General features: G+C 46.8%; 1 protein-coding gene across 1 annotated transcript in view; it reads left to right on the top strand.

Annotated features, from left to right (window-relative positions):
• Positions 1-7,376: 7,376 nt before the first annotated feature.
• The window catches only part of AVPR2 (arginine vasopressin receptor 2), a 134,410-nt gene continuing 119,121 nt past the window's right edge, over positions 7,377-22,665 (top strand). Inside the window, exon 1 of the mRNA XM_075322840.1 lies at positions 7,377-7,510. The gene's annotated coding sequence lies outside the window, so the exon portion shown is untranslated. The remainder of the gene's footprint in view (positions 7,511-22,665) is intronic.

The raw sequence follows: 22,665 nt of genomic DNA on the forward strand, positions 1-22,665 counted from the left end.
ACGGGTTGGGCTGTTGCCTTTAATCGGGACTTGGTTGTTGGGGGATCTGCGTCCCCGTCACTGACGGATTTGGCAAATCTGGCGACTCCTAGCCTTGCCGGGGTCCGAGAGGCCCCTGCCCTGGTGCTGACTGTCCTTCGGAACACTGCTCCAGACCACCGGGCACACAGCCAACGGGGTCCTTCCAGGAACTTCCAAACGGTCCCCCTCCAGACAGTCACCGCCGTTGCTGACCTTGCTGTTCTGGCCCTCACAAAGCTGGACCCTTCAGGCTGTCTTTCTCTTCTGTCACTTTGCTTGCTTTTCCTCCTTTACTACTTTCCTTCCTTCACTTTCACTTAGTTGTTTACTTTTGCCCTGTCTAGACTACTCCTCCACTCCTTCCACTTCCTCCTCCCTGACTAGACTGCCTGGTCTCTTCCTGCCTCAAGTGTTGTGAGCTCCTTGGTGGGCGGAGCCAACCGCCTGGCCCACCCCCTGGTGTGCATCATCAACCTCTGGAGGAAGGCAACAAGGATTTGTGGTTAGCTGTGATGTGCCTACCTGGAGTGTGGGGTGTGGTGGTGTTGTGACCTGTGTCCCCTGGCTTGCCCAGGGCGACACAGATAGATAGATAGATAGAGGGATGGATAGATAGATAGAGGGATGGATAGATAGATAGATAGATAGATAGATAGATAGAGGGATAGATAGATAGAGGGATAGATAGATAGATAGATAGATAGAGGGATAGATAGATAGATAGAGGGATAGATAGAGGGATAGATAGAGGGATAGATAGATAGATAGATAGATAGATAGATAGATAGATAGATAGAACAAGGGGTCTCTTGATGAGTGACGCAACACAATGAGAAAATCAGGGAAGGAATACAACTGAAGACCCTGGCTCTAGGGAGAGGGGTAACTCTCATCTGAGGCTGATCCCTGCACTCCCTAATATCCTTAGATACTTTCTTCCCCTGTGCACCTGTGGCGCCCTGGACTAGCCAGGTCGTCACAGATGACACGCAAACACCCCACCACTAGGACAGCAACATCAGTCAAACACAAAACCCTTGTTGCCTCGCTCCAGTGTCTGATGTCCACACCAGGTGGGGACGGGGCCAAGGCGGTTGGCCCCACCCACCGAGGAGTTCACAGGCCTGGAGGCGGGAAAAGTGACAGTTTAGTCCAGGAGGTGGAAGTGAGAGGAGTAAACACTTGGGTGTCCGGGTGTGTGGCCCAGGCACTGACAGCAAGGTTGGCAGACGGTGGTGGCCGTCTGCAGGAGTGGTGGAGCAACGCGGAACCGTAGGACCGGGGTCGGGCGTTTGCCCGCCGGTACCGACCGGGGAGCGAAGTGAAGCCAGCACACACAGGCAGGGCCATCGGACCCCGACCAGGCTTGGAGCCGCCGACAACAGTCAAATCCGAATGGGACTGGAACCCCAGGGGTTTCCTAACAGCAAAAGTCCCGATTGAAGGAAACCGTCCGCACCGTGAGGGTATACAGCCACCGCCAACGGCTAGAGACCCAAGGGCCAGCGCCTGCACCGGGGAGCGGAGTACCGTTGGGAATCCATCGTAGTCGAACAAGAACACTATGGTGCAGGGAGAGACAGCCACCATCACCTGTCCAGGGAGAGATACAGCAGCCGGCTGCGGGACCCGTCCATCCAGCCGTTTGGTTTACCGGAGACTTTGTGCCTCATTTGCTGAGTGAGTACATCTGTTCCATCCGGCACTGCGCCGCGCTGTCCCTGCGACCCTGCACCTCACCGGCCCTGCAGCCCCATCACATCACCGGGCCCCGGGACCACCAACCCCTACCCACGGAGGGGGAAAACAACATCCCAGCTGCTCCCCACCATCGCTCCCGGGATCTCCGTCACCAGCAGCGGTGGTGCCCATCTTCACCACAACCCGTGGGTGGCGTCACGGACTAAATCCCCAAACCAAATCACCCCTTCCCCTTTCACCCACGGGCGAGGAGCGCCGTTCGAGTCCCCGGATCCGGCCCACCGCTCGAGCCACCGAGCAGCAGCAGCGCCGGACCCGAGCGTTAGTGAGCGCAGCGGCGTCCCCTCCTCCACCCGCGAAAACTTGGTGTCACAAACAGGATTGAACCCATCTACTTACCAGTAGAAGTGCGCCTTGGGATCCCCGCCGGCGGCGTCCGGCCGAAAATTTTGAAGCGCCGCCATCTTTGGCGCGAAAATCTCCCGCTCGAGCGTTTTCTCCGAGCAGGGAAGGCGCTAAAACGAAGCCCCGCCCCCAACAAGCGAGAGTGCTGAAGAGAACCAAGGGGGGGGGCGGGTGAAAGATCTGCCTAATGTAGCCGGGGATGCCAGGACTCTGCAGACCTTTTTGTTCCTGGAAGTCTGCCAGCAAACATGTCCGTCCCGTCCGGTGAAGCCGGGATCCCCGAGCCCACGCCAGGAACAGCGGCGTGGGTGGAGGCCCAGACCGCACAAATGTGCTGTCGCCTTCAAACCCAGGTCCGGTTTTTGATGGAGCGCTGGGTGGCCGAGATGGAGGAAGTGGCGGCGGCCGTGCGGAGACGCGAGGTGGAGGCAGTGTTGGAGGAGCGGGTAAGCGACCCACGCCCCTGTGTCCGAAAAGGACCGGCCGCTGCGGCTGAGGGGCCCGGCCTGCGTTCGCTCACCCTCCTGCCTCCCCCGCCATCCGTACCGGTCGCTGTTGCCCCTCCGCTTGGACCGCTACCGACCGACATCGGTAGCGGAAGCGAACCCGTCCGCCCTAGAGGACCGGCCTGGGGGCGTTGTCCGGGAACGACCTGTGTCCCACCCGCTGCCATGGAAGATTCCGCGGGAGGTGCCCGTCCGTGACAAGGAGCCATCGGCCCCGGAAGTGGCCGCACCTGAAGCCGTCCCGGCTCCGGCAGTCCGCCCGGCCGTGGAAGAACCGGCTGCAGCAGGCCCGAAGGCCCAACCGGTGAGGCCAGCAGTCCCTGAGTCCCGCGCCTCGGCTGAGGGAGCGCCGGGCCATCACTGCACAGCAGCAGTTCAGGCCACGTCAGCGCAGGACCCCCACAAAAGAGTACCAGTCGTGGCTGGTGTGGGTGCAATCCAGTGGGGTCCGACCCGAGCGCAGGGGTCTGCCAACGCCCTTATTGGGACAGGGAACCAAACCCGTTGGGCCGGGAGATTGCCGCCAGAGAGCAGCAGAGGGCCGAAGTGATGGCGAGGGTGATTCGGGAGAAGGATGCACTCCGCCATGCCACCTTTCAGGTGAGGGGCCCGGTGTACGAAGGCCAAGTCCGGCTGTTTGACCAGCGGAGAGGGTTCGGCTTCATCAACGAGCCGGGCCTGGAGGCCGAAGTATTTGTGGCCCGCCGCGATGTAAACTCGCACCTCTCTACGGGCTACCCAGGTCGTGATCTGTTGCCGGGTGACCTAGTAACGTACACCCACCACTGCGGGGAGAGGGGCTGGTTCGCCCTGGATGTAAAGCAAAGGGAGAGCCGCAGTGAGCAAAGGCAGCCCCGGCCATCTCCTCCACCGAGCCGTCCGGACATTGAGCTGGAAGAGGTCCAAGATGAGTGTGACCAGAAGTAGTGGCAGCGGCTCACCGTTGCCTACCGTTGTCCCCGTTGGGACCCTCAGCAGTTTTGAATGAGTCAGCAAAAATCAACCGAGTTTCACCTGATTGTCGTCAGTGATTACCCCGGCCGTTGCCGGCAAGTTGTCCCCGGAGGGACATTATGTGTTTAAAGTATGCAGGAGGAACTGCTCATAGACAAGGCCGAGAACTGGCAGGCCACCCACGAACTTGTGGCCATGTAAATAAGTTGAGGGTTGATTTTCCGTCGGAGCCTCCTCCGGAGAGGCAGATTGGAGGAAGGGCCCGCAGCAGAGCAGGCTGGGGCCCGGCCACCACCAGGACCGGCGGCCATCCTCCGGGGGTCAGGGGTCCCTCAAGGACGTGGGGTCCCCTGAAGTGACAGCCGGGTGCGAGATACCGTACCCATTCCCGCTCGGGCAGCCTGAACCTGGATGGGGTCAAGGGGTGCTGCCCACTTCTTAGGGGCAGCATCAGGGCTAGGTTGCTTGGGTGGGAGAGCTGAAGACATCCGTCCGTCCGTCAGTAGTAAAAATGTTTTATATGTGCAACGTTTGAAGTGACCTGAAGAATGCTTATGTTGAAATATTTTGTTACATGTTATTTATCTTTTACAGTTTGAAAACAAAATAAAACCGGTGATGGACGGGCAGCCCACGGACGGTCTGCATTTTACCAAGGGGGAATGTGGCGCCCTGGATTAGCCAGGTCGTCACAGATAACACACAAACACCCCCACCCCTAGGACAGCAACATTAGTCAAACACAAAACCCTTGTTGCCTCCCTCCAGTGTCTGATGTCCACACCAGGTGGGGGCGGGGCCAAGGCGGTTGGCCCCACCCACCGAGGAGTTCACAGGCTTGGAGGCGGGAAAAGTGACAGTTTAGTCCAGGAGGTGGAAGTGAGAGGGGTAAACACTTGGGTGTCTGGGTTGGAGCCCAGGCACTGACAGCAAGGTTGGCAGACGGTGGTGGCCGTCTGCAGGAGTGGTGGAGCAACGCGGAACCGTAGGACCGGGGTTGGGCATTGGCCCGCCGGTACCGACTGGGTAGCGAAGTGAAGCCAGCACACACAGGCAGGGCCATCGGACCCCGACCAGGCTTGGAGCCGCCGACAACAGTCAAATCCGAATGTGACTGGAACCCCAGGGGTTTCCTAACAGCAAAAGTCCCGATTGAAGGCAACCGTCCGCACCGTGAGGGTATACAGCCACCGCCAACGGCTAGAGACCCAAGGGCCAGCGCCTGCGGGCAAACGGGCTCCTCCGGCATCCACACACCGGGGAGCGGATTACCGTTGGGAATCCATCGTAGTCGAACAAGAACACTAAGGTGCAGGGAGATGACAGCCACCATCACCTGTCCAGGGAGAGATACAGCAGCCGCCTGCGGGACCCGTTCATCCAGCCATTTGGTTTACCAGAGACTCTGTGCCTCATTTGCTGAGTGAGTACATCTGTGCCATCCAGCACTGCGCCGCGCTGTCCCTGCGACCCTGCACCTCACTGGCCCTGGAGCCCCATCACATCACCGGGCCCCGGGACCACCAACCTCTACCCACGGAGGGGGAAAACAACATCCCAGCTGCTCCCCACCATCGCTCCTGGGATCCCCGTGACCAGCAGCGGTGGTGCCCATCTTCACCACAACCCGTGGGTGGCGTCACGGACTAAATCCCCAAACCAAATCACCCCTTCCCCTTTCACTCACGGGCGAGGAGCGCTGCTCGAGTCCCCGGATCCGGCCCACCGCTCGAGCCACCGAGCAGCAGCAGCAGCGCCTGACCCGAGCGTTAGTGAGCGCAGCGGCATCCCCTCCTCCGCCCACGACACACCGTCACGTGCCTAGGCCCTTGCTGGCCCTGAATTCTCCCTGACTAGTGAAGGCCAGCAAGACGCTAGTCTCCCCACTGCAATGAAACAACAAGAGGAGGGTAAGACAAACACGCCACAGCTTCTCTAGCAGGAACTTCTCAGCTGCAACAGAAGCGACACCTCAGCTTCTCCAGAGACAGACTTCTTCAATGTGGATAGAGCTGGCATAGGGAGAAGTGAGGAGTGGATACATATATCAGAAGGGAGTGGCTGCAGCTCAGCTTATGACTACTTGTTAGATCACTGCAGGATAGAAAGGAAACTTAACCGCTTCAGCAACGGATAGAGTTAAATAACCTCCATTCAGGATAAATGACGAGTCGGCACTAAAGCAGATCTGCGATCAATTATACACTGCGACCTTTTGATGTCACTTCAGGTCATGAAAACAGAAATATAAAAACAAAACTTTTGTTTTTGCTCCCATTTTTCATGAGCAAAATTCAAAAGATATAAGACTTTTTCTATCAAATATTGTTCACAAAATTGTCTAAATTTGTTAGTGATCACTTCTCCTGTGCAGAGATAATCCATCCACCTCACAGGTGTGACATATCAAGATGCTGATTAGCCAGCATGATTATTGCACAGGTGTGCCTTAGTCTAACCAACATGAATATTACACAGGAGCACCTTAGGCTGGCCAGCATAATTATTGCACAGGTGTGCCTTAGGATGCCCAGCATGATTATTGTACAGGTGTGCCATAGGCTGGCCAGCATGATTATTGCACAGGTGTGCCTTGGGCTGGCCAGCATGATTATTGCACAGGTGTGCCTTAGGCAGGTCAGCATGATTATTGCACAAGTGTGCCTTAGGCTGGGCAGCATGATTATTACATAGGTTCGCCTTCGGCTGGCCAGCATGATTATTGAAAAGGTGTGCTTTAGGCTGTCCAGCATGATTATTGCACAGGTGCACATTAGGCTGGCCAGCATGATTATTGCACAGGTGCACATTAGGCTGGCCAGCATGATTATTGTACAGGTGTGCCATAGGTTGGCTAGCATGATTATTGTACAGGTGTGCCTTAGGCTGGCCAGTATGATTATTGAACAGGTGTGCCTTAGGCAGGTCAGCATGGTTATTGCACAAGTGTGCCTTAGGCTGGGCAGCATGATTATTACATAGGTTCGCCTTCGGCTGGCCAGCATGATTACTGAAAAGGTGTGCTTTAGGCTGTCCAGCATGATTATTGCACAGGTGCACATTAGGCTGGCCAGCATGATTATTGTACAGGACCGCCTTAGGCTGGCCAGCATGATTATTGTACAGGTGTGCCATAGGTTGGCTAGCATGATTATTGCACAGGTGTGCCTTAGGCTCGCCAGCATGATTATTGCACAGGAGTGCCTTAGGCTGACCAGGATGATTATTGCACAGGTGTGCCTTAGGCTGGCCAGGATGATTATTGCACAGGTGTGCCTTAGGCTGGCCAGCATGATTATTGCACAGGTGTGCCTTAGGCTGGCCACAGTAAAAGGCCACTCTAAAATGTGCCGTTTTATCACACAGCACAATGCTACAGATGATGGAAGCTTTGAGGGAGCGTGGAATTGGCATAATGACTACAGGAATGACACATTTGTGAACAATATTTGAGAGAAAAAGCCCTTTTATGCAGATAGAAAAAGGCTTAGATCTTTGCGTCCAGCTCCTGACAAATGGGAGCGACAACAAGTGTTTATATTTATAGATAGATTTTGGTCACTAGTCATGGTTATGGAATGCAGTGACACGTGTCCAGCAGTAATACAAAGGGTTAATCTTCTATTAGGTTTAAATAACAATCTGACTTTTTTTGCCAAAAACATTGTGAGCTCAGAGAAAGCAAATGCTGAGATTAGTGATGGCAGCGCCGGCCCCGGCCCCTGTGCGCCTCCTCCTGCAGCTGCACAGCACAAGGATCAGCCCCGCAGCCTCACAAGTGCACAGCACCCTGCACCGGTGCACTGGGGACCGGGACTCCTCACACAAAGGATTGTAAGCTCTCCGGACAGGAGGTGTCCTCTGCATGGACTAATACAGACGGATGCCAGGATAGAAGGGGGTCCCTACAGCACCAGCTCAAGGTAAGGGCACCCAATGGCTTCCTGAGCCTGGCATATATAAAGCCCCAAATATTCTCCGAGGTTTATCAATTGTACCTAAAGTAAAGAAGGTACCTATATTATATTATTATTATTATTATTATTATTATTATTATTATTATTATTATTATTATTATTATTATTATTTCTATATTATTATTATTATTTATATATATTATTATTATTATTTCTATATTATTATTATTATTATTATTATTATTATTATATCATTATTATTACTATTTTATTATTATTAGTAGTACTTTTTTATTTTTTAAAAAATATTATTATTGCTATTTTTTTTATTATTAATGGTATTATTATTAACATTGTTAATATTATTATTGTATCATTATTATTACTATTTTATTATTAGTAGTAGTACTTTTTTATTTTTTTATATTATTATTGCTATTTTTATTTTATTATTATTACTTGTATTATTATTATTATTTATTATTTTTTATTGTTTTTCATCCCAATTTTGTTTATTCTTATTTTAATTATTATTGTTGATTGACACATTAGCCATTTTTTTATTATAAACAATTACAATAATTTTATTATAAGAAATTATTGTAATTATTATTCTTTGAATTACTATGGCTATTATTATTTTATTTAATTATTTAGATTATTTCATAGAACTTATTACATGTTGTTATTATTATTATTATTTAGAGTATTTCATATACATTATTCAATTTGTATTGTTATCATCATCTTCAGTATAATAATAATAAAAATAATAATAATAAAATATATTATTATTATTGTTGTTATTATTATTCTCATTATTGTCATTATTACTATTATTGTTGTTATTATTTTAATATTTAATATTTTCCATTTTATTATTTTTATTAACTCTATAATTAGTGTAATTATTGTGACTTTTTATTTACGTTATTCTCCAGTATCTCTAATATTGTAGTAATTATTATTATTATTTTCATTATTATTAGTAATATTATTATAATTAATTATTATATTTTATTATTATTTACATTATTTAATATAAATTATTCAGTTTGTACTATTATCATCATCATCTTCCGTATAATAATAATAATAATAATAATTATTATTATTATTATATTTTACAGATTTTATTATTTTTTATTAACTCTATAATTTGTGTCATTATTGCAAATTTTTATTACATTATTCTCCATTATCGCTAATATCGTATTAATTATCATTATTATTATTATTATTATTTTTTTATCAGCACTAATAGTGCCATTATAATAATACATCGTTCATCACATTTTATGATACAGTGCAAGTCTTAATACTTTTTACATCAAAAATAATATTGTCTGCAGCGTTCTTAAGGTCATTGGGACCCATAGGAATTCACCAGTATTCAGATAGTAGAGTGGTGTTAGGCTATGTCCGCACGTTGCGTCGGTGTACCTGCAGTTTATTCTGCACGTTTTCCTTCCCTTGGTTTTTGACCAAATGGCTTTTGACCATTTTTTAGCGCTAAAAACGCATGCGTTTTTACCGCGTTTTTAGTGCGTTTTTAGCGCTTTTTACCTGCGTTTTCACCTGCGTTTCTGCAGATGCGTTTTTGAGATCAAGACACTGAGAAATAAAGTTGAATTAGTCAAAAAGAATAAAAAAAGAGAAAAAAAGTATAAAATTAACTTTTAATAAAATTATATGGTAAATTATCAATTTTAATGTAATAATAGTGGTTATGCACATTTTAACAGAAAAATAGCTAAAATTTATTATTTTTTTACATTTAAATTTTCGGTTATTGTGTGTGTGTAAAGGAACATTAGAATCCATTACTTTTTGGCCAGAAAAGCATGCGTTTTTGGAGCCAAAAACGCAGTTGAAAAGCAGGTAAAAAGCATGAAAAACGCAGGAATTGTGCTTTTGGTTGCGTTTTGCCATTTCTCATTGACTCCAATGTTAAGGAAACGCTGCAGAAATGGCAAAAACAACTGACATGCTGCTTCTTTTTCAGCATGGTTTTTGACCACAAATATGCAAATTAAACGCTGCAGAAAAAAAAGCAAAGTGCAGACAGGATTTCTGCTTTTCCCATAGACTTTGCTGGAAAACAAAAACGCATGCCTTTTTGCCCAAAAACGCTGCTGCCAAAAACGCTGCAGAAACGCGGTAAAAAACGCAACGTGTGAACATAGCCTTATAAGCCCCTTCCATGCCATAGTGTGAACAGCACCTATGAAATAATATAACAATACAATTCACAACCTAGAAAGGTGATTATCTAAAACAAATATTTATGTGCATTTATGTAACTAATCCTCATTTTGGAACCATTTAGGGAATTGCACGATGAGCAATTGTCTTTTGGACATCTATAAACCCCCCCCCTTTATAATCCATTGTCATTTCTGTGTTCTCTATGGACCTTAATGGCCGGTGCTGGATGTGTGATATATGGCGGCACATGTAGTAATGCGGTACCCATTATTCTCCCCTGCCGGTGGAGTTTTCCATCCCATGCTGTCACTTCTTGTACTATACATGTCAGTTTTCCAGGCTGTTCCCATGGGGGGAGAGATCTGCTTTTGTATCTCGCTGGACAGATTTTTAAACTGAGATCTGAAAAGTGTGAAACTTTTTTAAAAAGTTTGGTTGATGCCAATTTCTGATTGCCCTGATCCCTGACATGGTGCCCATAGACGGCTATGTGTCCTCTGTGTGCATCCGGGGCTGGATGCAGCATCCACATTACACGCTCCATCGGAAGTCATTACAATCACATACTCCTCTAAAAGCATATCCAGCCTTATCGCAGCTTATGGGGGCGCACGAGGGGCAGAAATAGGGGTCTATCAGGGTCTATACACACGGCTGCATGCATCCCGTGCCTCTGTGGTGTCTGACTTTATCTGTGCCCCTGTTCCTAAAAATGACCAGCATTCTAGAATAAGCTGGAACATAATGGTATTAATGCTCATCCGGAAAAGCCGGCATTGTCATCCTCTTGGGTCACCGGTTATTCCTTTGCTTATGCAGATGGGATTTGTATGACATGATAATAGTTATAGAAGCATGAGAGTATCTTCTTCTTCCTCCTCTTCTTCTTTTTATCCTTCTTCCTATTCTTCTTCTTCTACCTCTTCCTCTTCTCCTCCTTCTTCCTTTTCTTGTTCTTTGTCTCCTTCCATTTCTTCTTCTTCATCATCCTTTTTTCTTTCTCCTTATCCAACATCCTCCTCTTCTTCTTTGTCTTCCTCTTCTTCCTTTTCTTCTTCTTCTTCTCCTTCTTCGTTTTCGTCTTCCTCTTCATCCCGCACAATATATAATAATAATAATATATATTCACTTCTTCCTTTTTTCTCCTCCTTCTTCGTTTTCTTCTTCTTCATCTTCCTCCTCTTCTCTTTCTTCTTCCTTTTCTTCTTGTTCTTCTCCTTGTTCTTCTTCTTCATCTTCTTACTCTTCTCTTTCTTCTTCCTTTTCTTCTTCTCCTCGTTAATTTTCTTCTTCTTCTTCCTCTTCTTACCGCACAATATATAATAATATTTATTCACTTCTTCTTCTTCTTCTTCCTCCTCCTCCTCTTTTCTTTCTTCTTCTTTTTTCTCCTCCTTCATTTTCTTCTTTTTTCTCCTTCATTTTCTTTTTCTTCTTCTTCCTCCTCCTCTTCTCTTTCTTCTTCTTCTTCCTCTTTCTCCTTCATTTTCTTCTTCTTCTTCTTCTTCTTCTTCTTTCGTCTCCTTCATTTTCTTCTTCTTCTTCTTCCTCTTTTTACCGCACAATATATAATAATAATAATATTTATTCACTTCTTCTTCTCCTCCTCCTTCTTCATCTTCCTCCTCTTCTTCCAGCACAATATATAATAACAATATTAATTCACTTATACAGCACCATTAATTCCATAGCACTTTGCATACATGAGCAACACTGTCCCCATTGGGGCTCACAATCTACCTTCCCTATCAGTACAGTCTTTGGAATGTGGGAGGAAACCCACATAAACACGGGGAGAACATATAAACTCCTTGCAGATGGTGTCCTTGGTGGGATTTGAACCCAGGATCCCAGCGCTGCAAGACTGCAGTGCTAACCACTGAGCCTACTGCAAGACTGCAGTGCTAACCACTGAGCCACTCTGCTGCCTATTGTACAGTGCTAACCACTGAGCCACCGTGCTGCCCATTGTACAGTGCTAACCACTGAACCACCGTGCTGCCCATTGTACAGTGCTAACCACTGAGCCACTGTGCTGCCCATTGTACAGTGCTAAACACTGAGCCACCGTGCTGCCCATTGTACAGTGCTAACCCCTGAGCCACTGTGCTGCCCATTGTACAGTGCTAACCACTGAGCCACTGTGCTGCCCATTGTACAGTGCTAACTATTGAGCCACTGTGCTGCCCATTGTGCAGTGCTAACCACTGAGCCACTGTGCTGTCCATTATACAGTGTTAACCACTGAGCCACTGTGTTGTCCATTGTATAGTGCTAACCACTGAGCCACCGTTCTGCCCATTGCACAATGCTATCCACTGAGCCATCGTGCTGCCCATTGTACAGTGCTAACCACTGAGCTATTGTGCTGCCCATTGTACAGTGCTAACCACTGAGCCACCGTTCTGCCCATTGCACAATGCTATCCCCTGAGACACCTCGCCGCCCATTGTACAGTGCTAACCAAAGAGCCATTGTGCTGCCCATTGTACAGTGCTAACCACTGAGCCACCGTGCTACCGATGCTCAAGATGCAATGTATTATTTTGCATCTTTTCGTGTTTTCTTCTGTTGGAATTCTTTTTACATTTCTTTTATTTGTAGAATTAAGTCTCAGCCTCTCGCACGTCTTGAGCTGGAGCGGTGACAGGTTTCCGTTGAGCGCTGTTTGTTCTGCATATGATATAAGAGCTGTCAGATTTGGATAAGTGGCTTGTAGACTGAAGCACGTATTTCCCATAAATCTGAACATCACCAACAGTTTGGTCTATTTTGACTTGGTCTCTAAAGCTCATGTATGGTATAACTATTATCAGTATATTAAATATTTGTATCTGATCTGTGGCTCCTGCAGCCGGATTACCGAAAAGTCTTGCACCTCTACTTGGTGGTCAATCGGCTTTACTCTACGTGTTATACACCCCACTACAAAGCTTTTCTGCCCTCCTTGAGATGATGAGGTTATAGATGGGGTGCCTCAATCTATTGGTCAAAATTAGGAAAGAATTGCTTGGACAGCAAATTGAATATTGCTCCAAAGTGGAGAAATGGGAGCAGTAGTAATGATGGTCAGATAAGCATGCAAACAAAAAACATTGCGTCAGAGAGAGTATACATGTGAATTTTACCCTCAGATATATGCTCAGCTGTCCCAGCGCCTCTTCTATGATAGCACATTGTGTGGCCGCCTTGTCAATAAGCTGAGTACATGGGATCAATAGATAAAGTAAAGCTTTTGTTTGCCGCCCTTCAGATGGCTTGTCACGTAGATAAGATTAGAGCAGTTGACCACTTGCAGAATGATATTCTTGAAAAAAAGGCACTTTTTTTAAAAAAAAAAGTGATGAGTCAATATAACTTGTGTTTTGTGTTTTTGTGACCATTCTTGTAAAAAAAAAAAATCAGGACTAGACAATCCCTTTAATTGGGATCGGAGCACTGATATGCTCACAGTCTGCTTGTCTGATGGCTGTAAGGTGGACGTGTCCTTATAGGTGAGGGCAGACTGCGGCAGGCATGCTAACTATTCCTTATATTCATTATTATCTATTATTATAGTATCATTTATTCCTTGCCGTTTTACATATGGAAAAGGGGCATACATAAAAGGCATAGACTGCTACAGGAGGAGAAGAGAGGACCCTGCCCACAGGAGCTCACAGTCTAGAGCAAGTGATGAGATATATATATATATATATATATATATATATATATATATATATATGTATATATAATTTTTTTTTTATTAATTATTAATTATTATTATTATTATTATTAAAGTGCAATTTATTCCATGGTGCTTTACATGTGAAAAAGGGGATATAAATAATAAAAGACACAGACAGGTCCAAGAGGAGAGAGGATCCTGCCTCCGAGGACTCACAGTCTACAGGGGATGGGTGAGGATACAGTACCTAAGGGTATATATCTATAGACCAAAAGTTTGGACACACCTTCTCATTCAAAGAGTTTTCTTTATTTTCATGACTCTGAAAATTGTAGATTCACATTGAAGGCATCAAAACTATGAATTAACACATGTGGAATGAAATACTTAAAAAAGTGTAAAACAACTGAAAATATGTCTTATATTCTAGGTTCTTCAAACTAGCCACCTTTTTGCTTTGATTACAGCTTTGCACACTCTTGGCATTCTCTTGATGAGCTTCTAGAGGTAGTCACCGGAAATGGTTTTCCAACAGTCTTGAAGGAGTTCCCAGAGATGCTTAGCACTTGTTGGCCCTTTTGCCTTCACTCTGCGGTCCAGCTCACCCCAAACCATCTCGATTGGGTTCAGGTCTGGTGACTGTGGAGGCCAGGTCATCTGGCGTAGCACCCCATCACTCTCCTTCTTAGTCAAATAGCCCTTACACAGCCTGGAGGTGTGTTTGGGGTCATTGTCCTGTTGAAAAATAAATGATGGTCCAACTAAATGCAAACCGGATGGCATAGCACGCCGCTGCAAGATGCTGTGGTAGCCATGCTGGTTCTGTATGCCTTCAATTTTGAACAAATCCCCAACAGTGTCACCAGCAAAGCCCCCCCACACCATCACACCTCCTCCACCACGCTTCACGGTGGGAACCAGCCATGTAGAGTTCATCCGTTCACCTTTTCTACAAAGACACGGTGGTTGGATCCAAAGATCTCAAATTTGGACTCATCAGACCAAAGCACAGATTTCCACTGGTCTAATGTCCATTCCTTGTGTTGTTTAGCCCAAACAAGTCTCTTCTGCTTGTTGCCGGTCCTTAGTAGTGGTTTCCTAGCAGCTATTTTACCATGAAGGCTGCTCCACAAAGTCTCCTCTTAACAGTTGTTCTAGAGATGTGTCTGCTGCTAGAACTCTGTGTGGCATTGACCTGGTCTCTAATCTGAGCTGCTGATAACCTATGATTTCTGAGGCTGGTGACTCTGATAAACTTATCCTCCGCAGCAGAGGTGACTCTTGGTCTTCCTTTCCTGGGGCGGTCCTCATGTGAGCCAGTTTCTTTGTAACGTTTGATGGTTTTTGCCACTGCACTTGGGGACACTTTCAGAGTTTTCCCAATTTTTTTGAGTGACTGACCTTCATTTCTTAAAGTAATGATGGCCACTCGTTTTTCTTTACTTAGCTGCTTTTTTTCTTGCCATAATACAAATTCTAACAGTCTATTCAGTAAGAATATCAGCTGTGTATCCACCAGACTTCTGCACAACACAACTGATGGTCCCAACCCCATTTATAAGGCAAGAAATCCCACTTATTAAACCTGACAGGGCACACCTGTGAAGTGAAGACCATTTCCGGTGACTGCCTCTTGAAGATCATCAAGAGAATAAGTGTGCAAAGCAGTGATCAAAGCAAAAGAAGAACCTAGAATATAAGACATATTTTCAGTTGTGTCACACTTTTTTAAGTATTTCATTCCACCTGTGGTAATCCATAGTTTTGCTGCCTTCAATGTGAATCTACAATTTTCAGAGTCATGAAAATAAAGAAAACTCTTTGAATGAGAAGGTGTGTCCAAACTTTTGGTCTGTACTGCATATATATATATATATATATATATATATACACATACATTATGGAGCCATTTATTTCATGGCGCTTTAGATGTAAAAAGGGGCATACATAATAAAGACAAGTACAATAGTCATGAACACTGAACATGAACAAAGGCACAGGCTGGTACAGGAGGAGAGAGGACTATATATAATATATATATATATATATATATATATATATATATATATATATATATATATATATATATATATATATATTTCTATATATTATTTTTTATTATTTTTTTTTATTATTATTATTATAGCACCATTTATTCCATGGTGCTTTACATATGGAAAGGGGCATAAATAATAAAATCAGGAACAATAAAAGGCACAGACTGGTACAAGAGGAGAGAGGAGCCTGCCCCCGAGGGGTCACAGTCTACGGGGGATGGATAAGGAGGTAGTAGCTGAGGGTGTATATATATATATATATATATATATATATATATATTTTTTTTTTTTTTTTTTTAATTTTTTTTTTATTATTAGTATTATTATTATTGAACCATTTATTCCATGGCGCTTTACATGTGGAAAAGGGGCATAAATAATAAAATCAGGACCAATACAAGGCACAGACTGGTACAGAAGCAGAGAGGAGCCTGCCCCGGAGGGGTCACAGGCTATGGGGGGATGGGTAAGGACATAGTAGGTGAGGGTGTATATATATATATATATATATATATATATATATATATATATTTTTTTTTTTTTTTATTATTATTATTATTATTATTGCACTATTTATTCCATGGTGCTTTACATGTGGAAAAGGGGCATAAATAATAAAATCAGGAACAATACAAGGCTCAGACTGGTGCAAGAGGAGAGAGGAGCCTGCCCCCGAGGGGTCACAGTTTATGGGGGATGGGTAAGGACATAGTAGGTGAGGGTGTATATATATGTATATATATATATATATATATAATATATATTTTATTTTTTTTTATTATTATTATTAGTATTATTATTATTGAACCATTTATTCCATGGAGCTTTAGATATGGAAGAGGGGCATAAATAATAAAATCAGGAACAATACAAGGCACAGACTGGTACAGAAGCAGAGAGGAGCCTGCCCCCGAGGGGTCACAGTCTATGGGGGATGGGTAAGGACATAGTAGGTGAGGGTATATATATATATATATATATATATATATATATATATTTTTATTATTATTATTGCACTATTTATTCCATGGCGCTTTACATGTGGAAAAGGGGCATAAATAATAAAATCAGGAACAATACAAGGCTTAGACTGGTACAAGAGGAGAGAGGACCCTGCCCCGAGGGCTCACGGTCTACAGTATTTTCCATTGATTTTGATGGAGTCCGAATTCTCCTTTGGGGGATGGTAAGGGTCCGCCCGATCCAATCTGTAAGTATTCTTCACCCTTAGCCTCCGCCTTGAGTATTTCAGTTTCGATACTGACGGTGATGACAGCCTCGCTGTGAATCTGCTCTGCGGAGCTATTCCTGGACAGTCTGCAGAGTTCTAACCAAGCAGATGCTCTGCAGAGGTCGTTCTTGCAGCCTGCAGCCATTGATTGGAGGTAATATGAGGACTATTCTATGGGTTTAATAACAATAGTGCAGTATTGTCCAATATCCTAATATATTGTTTGGTCAGTGCTCGGCGCAGTGTGCGGGGCTGGGGTATCTTCTTGTCTCGTCACCTGCCATGTGATAGCATCGGCTCTCCACTGAAACCTCAGCCATATGACACCCTCGTGGTAATGAAGTCCACTCCATCTGCATATGCAGCCGCTAATGCTGGAGGATAACGTGGTATGTGGTTTGCAAAGACAGAAATACTTGCAGTCTAAAATAACCGGAATAAAGAGAAAGTATTTCCCAGTGTCCAGTCACCACCATATCTACGGACAAACAAGGAAAATGGATGATCGTGGGAGAATTGCATAAATAGCACTTCCTGAAAGGGAATCTGTCAGCAGGTTTTTGCTATGTAATCTGAGAGCAGCATGATGTAGGGGTTGAGACCCTGATTCCAGTGATGTGTCACTTACTGTGTTTTGCAGTTTCAATAAAATTAGTGTTTTATTAGAAAGTAGAATGATGTAGGTACTGAGACCCTGATTCCAGTAATGTATCACTTACTAAGCTGTGTTTTGCTGTTTCAATAAAATCAGTGTTTTATTAGCAGATTATAAGAGCAGCATGATGTATGGGCTGAGATCCTCATTACTTTGAAATGTCACTTGTTAGGATGTGTTTTGCTGTTTCAATAAAATCATTGTTTTATTACCAGATTATGAGAGCATCATGATGGAGGGGCTGAGACCCTGATTTCATTGATGTGTCACTTACTAGGCTGTGTTTTGCTATTTTAATAAAATCAGGGTTTTTTTATTAGCAGATTATGAGAGTAGCATGATGTAGGGGCTGAGACCTTGATTCCATTCATATATCACTTACTAGGCTGTATTTTGTATTTTGTTGTTTCAATAAAATCGGTGTTTTATTAGCAGATTATGAGAGCAACATGATGTAGGGACTGAGACTCTGATTCCAGTGATATAGCACTTCCTAAGGTGTATTTTTCTGTTTCAATAAAATTAGTGTTTTATTAGCAGATTATCACTACAGGACTAGGTGTCTCGTGCCTCCTAGTCCAACCCATCCTCTAGCACTAGTTTTCTGCCTATGCACAGTGTACATAGAAAGCTGCCAATCAATGGTGTGGGCGTGGTTATAGATGTGCAGCAGAGAAAACTGTGATTGTATCAAAAAGACCAAAAAGTGACACATTCCTGCAATCAGGGTCTCAGCGCCTACATTAAGCTGCTTTCAGATTACATAGCAAAATCCTGTTGATAATTGCTCTGCAGTTTTCAGCCATGACAAGTCCGATCTCTCTATTTAGGGATCATGCATAGACAGGATAGTAAAAGAGTAGAGCCATGATCTTCGAGGCCGAGCGAGTGCAAGCTCAGGAGGCGAGAGGCTGCCGGTGCCGCTCATCTTTCAGACATGTGATCTCATTTGCAGCATCAAAGGAATTTTCGTCTTTTATTGTTTAAAGAGATATTGTCATCTTATATATTTGTGGCTTATTCATAACAATATGAATTGTTAAATTTCCCCCACGCAAACACGGGGCACATACAAACTCCCTGCAGAAGTTGTCCTTAATGGATTTGAACCCAGGACCCCACAGAGCCACCATGCTGCCCATTGTACAGTGCTAACCACTGAGCCAATATGCTGCCCAGTGTACTGTGCTAACCACTGAGACAATATGCTGCCCATTGTACAGTGCTAACCACTGAGACAATATGCTGCCCATTGTACAGTGCTAACCACTGAGCCAATATGCTGCCCAGTGTACTGTGCTAACCACTGAGACACCATGCTGCCACTGTACAGTGCCAACCACTGAGCCACCATCCTCACCACTGTACAGTGCTAGCCACTGAGCCACCATGTTGCCCACTGTACAATGCTAACCACTAAGCCACCATGCTGCTTACTGTACAATGCTAACCACTGAGCCACCATGCTGCCCACTGTGCAGTGATAACCACTGAGCCACCATGCTGCTCAGTGTATAGTGCTAACCACTGAGTCACCATGCTGCCCACTGTATGGTGCTAACCATTGAGCGACCATGCTGTCCACTGTATGGTACTAACCATTGAGCCACCATGCTGCCCACTGTAAAGTGCTAACCACTGAGCCACCATGTCGTCCACTGTATAATGCTAACCATTGAGCCACCATGATGTCCACTGTATGGTGCTAACTACTGAGCCACCATGCTGCCCACTGTATAGTGCTAACTACTGAGCCACCATGCTGCCCACTATAGAGTGCTAACTACTGAACCACCATGCTGCCCATTGTACAGTGCTAACCACTGAGCCACCATGCTGCAAACTGTACAGTGCTAAGCACTGAGCCACCATGCTGCATACTGTTCAGTGCTAACCACTGAGCCACCATGCTGCCCACTGTACAGTGTTAACCACTGAGACACCATGTTGCCACTGTACAGTGCCAACCACTGAGCCACTATCCTCACCACTGTACAGTGACAACCACTGAGCCACCATCCTCACCACTGTACAGTGCTAACCACTGAGCCACCATGCTGCCCATTGTACAGTGCTAACCACTGAGCCACTTCACTGTCGACTGTACAGTACTAACTACTGAGCCACCATGCTTCCCAATGTGCAGTGCTAACCACTGAGCCACCATGCTGCCCACTGTACAGTGCTAACCACTGAGCCACTGTGCTGCCCACTGTACAGTGCCATCCACTGAGCCACCAGGACTGAATACTTGATGGGAAATATCTATAATACTATTGTTTACATCCAGAGGCTGAAATCTATTTACGTATTTGTGTGTATATATATATATATATATATATATATATACACACACAATGTACTGTATCTGTCCAGCGAAGTGTTTTCTACAATGTATCCAGTGTAAACAGTCCTCTGTGATCTAATCAGTCTGATACATTATACCGTTATATTATTCTCAGCTGCAGAGTTTTCGGATTTATTTGGCACAAAGTGTCTCTGATTTTGCCTCTACCGGACACACTAGCAGCACACGCCCGGCTGTGAGAGTATTGGGGCTGTGCAGTCGGACACACTAGCAGCACACGCTCGGCTGTGAGAGTATTGGGGCTGTGCAGTCGGACACAATAGCAGCACACGCCCGGCTGTGGGAGTATTGGGGCTGTGCAGTCGGACACACTAGCAGCACACGCTCGGCTGTGAGAGTATTGGGGCTGTGCAGTCGGACACACTAGCAGCACACGCCCGGCTGTGAGAGTATTGGGGCTGTGCAGTCGGACACAATAGCAGCACACGCTCGGCTGTGAGAGTATTGGGGCTGTGCAGTCGGACACACTAGCAGCACACGCTCGGCTGTGAGAGTATTGGGGCTGTGCAGTCGGACACAATAGCAGCACACGCCCGGCTGTGAGAGTATTGGGGCTGTGCAGTCGGACACAATAGCAGCACACGCTCGGCTGTGAGAGTATTGGGGCTGTGCAGTCGGACACAATAGCAGCACACGCCCGGCTGTGAGAGTATTGGGGCTGTGCAGTCGGACACAATAGCAGCACACGCCCGGCTGTGAGAGTATTGGGGCTGTGCAGTCGGACACAATAGCAGCACACGCCCGGCTGTGAGAGTATTGGGGCTGTGCAGTCGGACACAATAGCAGCACACGCTCGGCTGTGAGAGTATTGGGGCTGTGCAGTCGGACACAATAGCAGCACACGCCCGGCTGTGAGAGTATTGGGGCTGTGCAGTCGGACACAATAGCAGCACACGCCCGGCTGTGGGAGTATTGGGGCTGTGCAGTCGGACACACTAGCAGCACACGCCCGGCTGTGAGAGTATTGGGGCTGTGCAGTCGGACACAATAGCAGCACACGCCCGGCTGTGAGAGTATTGGGGCTGTGCAGCCGGACACAATAGCAGCACACGCTCGGCTGTGAGAGTATTGGGGCTGTGCAGTCGGACACAATAGCAGCACACGCCCGGCTGTGAGAGTATTGGGGCTGTGCAGTCGGACACACTAGCAGCACACGCCCGGCTGTGAGAGTATTGGGGCTGTGCAGTCGGACACAATAGCAGCACACGCCCGGCTGTGAGAGTATTGGGGCTGTGCAGTCGGACACACTAGCAGCACACGCTCGGCTGTGAGAGTATTGGGGCTGTGCAGTCGGACACACTAGCAGCACACGCCCGGCTGTGAGAGTATTGGGGCTGTGCAGTCGGACACAATAGCAGCACACGCTCGGCTGTGAGAGTATTGGGGCTGTGCAGTCGGACACACTAGCAGCACACGCTCGGCTGTGAGAGTATTGGGGCTGTGCAGTCGGACACAATAGCAGCACACGCCCGGCTGTGGGAGTATTGGGGCTGTGCAGTCGGACACACTAGCAGCACACGCCCGGCTGTGAGAGTATTGGGGCTGTGCAGTCGGACACACTAGCAGCACACGCCCGGCTGTGAGAGTATTGGGGCTGTGCAGTCGGACACAATAGCAGCACACGCCCGGCTGTGAGAGTATTGGGGCTGTGCAGTCGGACACACTAGCAGCACACGCCCGGCTGTGAGAGTATTGGGGCTGTGCAGTCGGACACACTAGCAGCACACGCCCGGCTGTGAGAGTATTGGGGCTGTGCAGTCGGACACACTAGCAGCACACGCTCGGCTGTGAGAGTATTGGGGCTGTGCAGTCGGACACAATAGCAGCACACGCTCGGCTGTGAGAGTATTGGGGCTGTGCAGTCGGACACACTAGCAGCACACGCCCGGCTGTGAGAGTATTGGGGCTGTGCAGTCGGACACACTAGCAGCACACGCCCGGCTGTGAGAGTATTGGGGCTGTGCAGTCGGACACAATAGCAGCACACGCCCGGCTGTGAGAGTATTGGGGCTGTGCAGTCGGACACAATAGCAGCACACGCTCGGCTGTGAGAGTATTGGGGCTGTGCAGTCGGACACAATAGCAGCACACGCCCGGCTGTGAGAGTATTGGGGCTGTGCAGTCGGACACAATAGCAGCACACGCCCGGCTGTGAGAGTATTGGGGCTGTGCAGTCGGACACACTAGCAGCACACGCTCGGCTGTGAGAGTATTGGGGCTGTGCAGTCGGACACAATAGCAGCACACGCTCGGCTGTGAGAGTATTGGGGCTGTGCAGTCGGACACACTAGCAGCACACGCTCGGCTGTGAGAGTATTGGGGCTGTGCAGTTGGACACAATAGCAGCACACGCCCGGCTGTGAGAGTATTGGGGCTGTGCAGTCGGACACAATAGCAGCACACGCCCGGCTGTGAGAGTATTGGGGCTGTGCAGTCGGACACACTAGCAGCACACGCCCGGCTGTGAGAGTATTGGGGCTGTGCAGTCGGACACAATAGCAGCACACGCTCGGCTGTGAGAGTATTGGGGCTGTGCAGTTGGACACAATAGCAGCACACGCCCGGCTGTGAGAGTATTGGGGCTGTGCAGTCGGACACACTAGCAGCACACGCTCGGCTGTGGGAGTATTGGGGCTGTGCAGTCGGACACAATAGCAGCACACGCCCGGCTGTGAGAGTATTGGGGCTGTGCAGTCGGACACAATAGCAGCACACGCCCGGCTGTGAGAGTATTGGGGCTGTGCAGTCGGACACAATAGCAGCACACGCTCGGCTGTGAGAGTATTGGGGCTGTGCAGTCGGACACACTAGCAGCACACGCTCGGCTGTGAGAGTATTGGGGCTGTGCAGTCGGACACAATAGCAGCACACGCTCGGCTGTGAGAGTATTGGGGCTGTGCAGTCGGACACACTAGCAGCACACGCTCGGCTGTGAGAGTATTGGGGCTGTGCAGTCGGACACACTAGCAGCACAC

This window comes from Anomaloglossus baeobatrachus, chromosome 9 (genome assembly GCF_048569485.1).
Source record: "Anomaloglossus baeobatrachus isolate aAnoBae1 chromosome 9, aAnoBae1.hap1, whole genome shotgun sequence".
Taxonomy (NCBI): Eukaryota; Metazoa; Chordata; class Amphibia; order Anura; family Aromobatidae; genus Anomaloglossus; species Anomaloglossus baeobatrachus.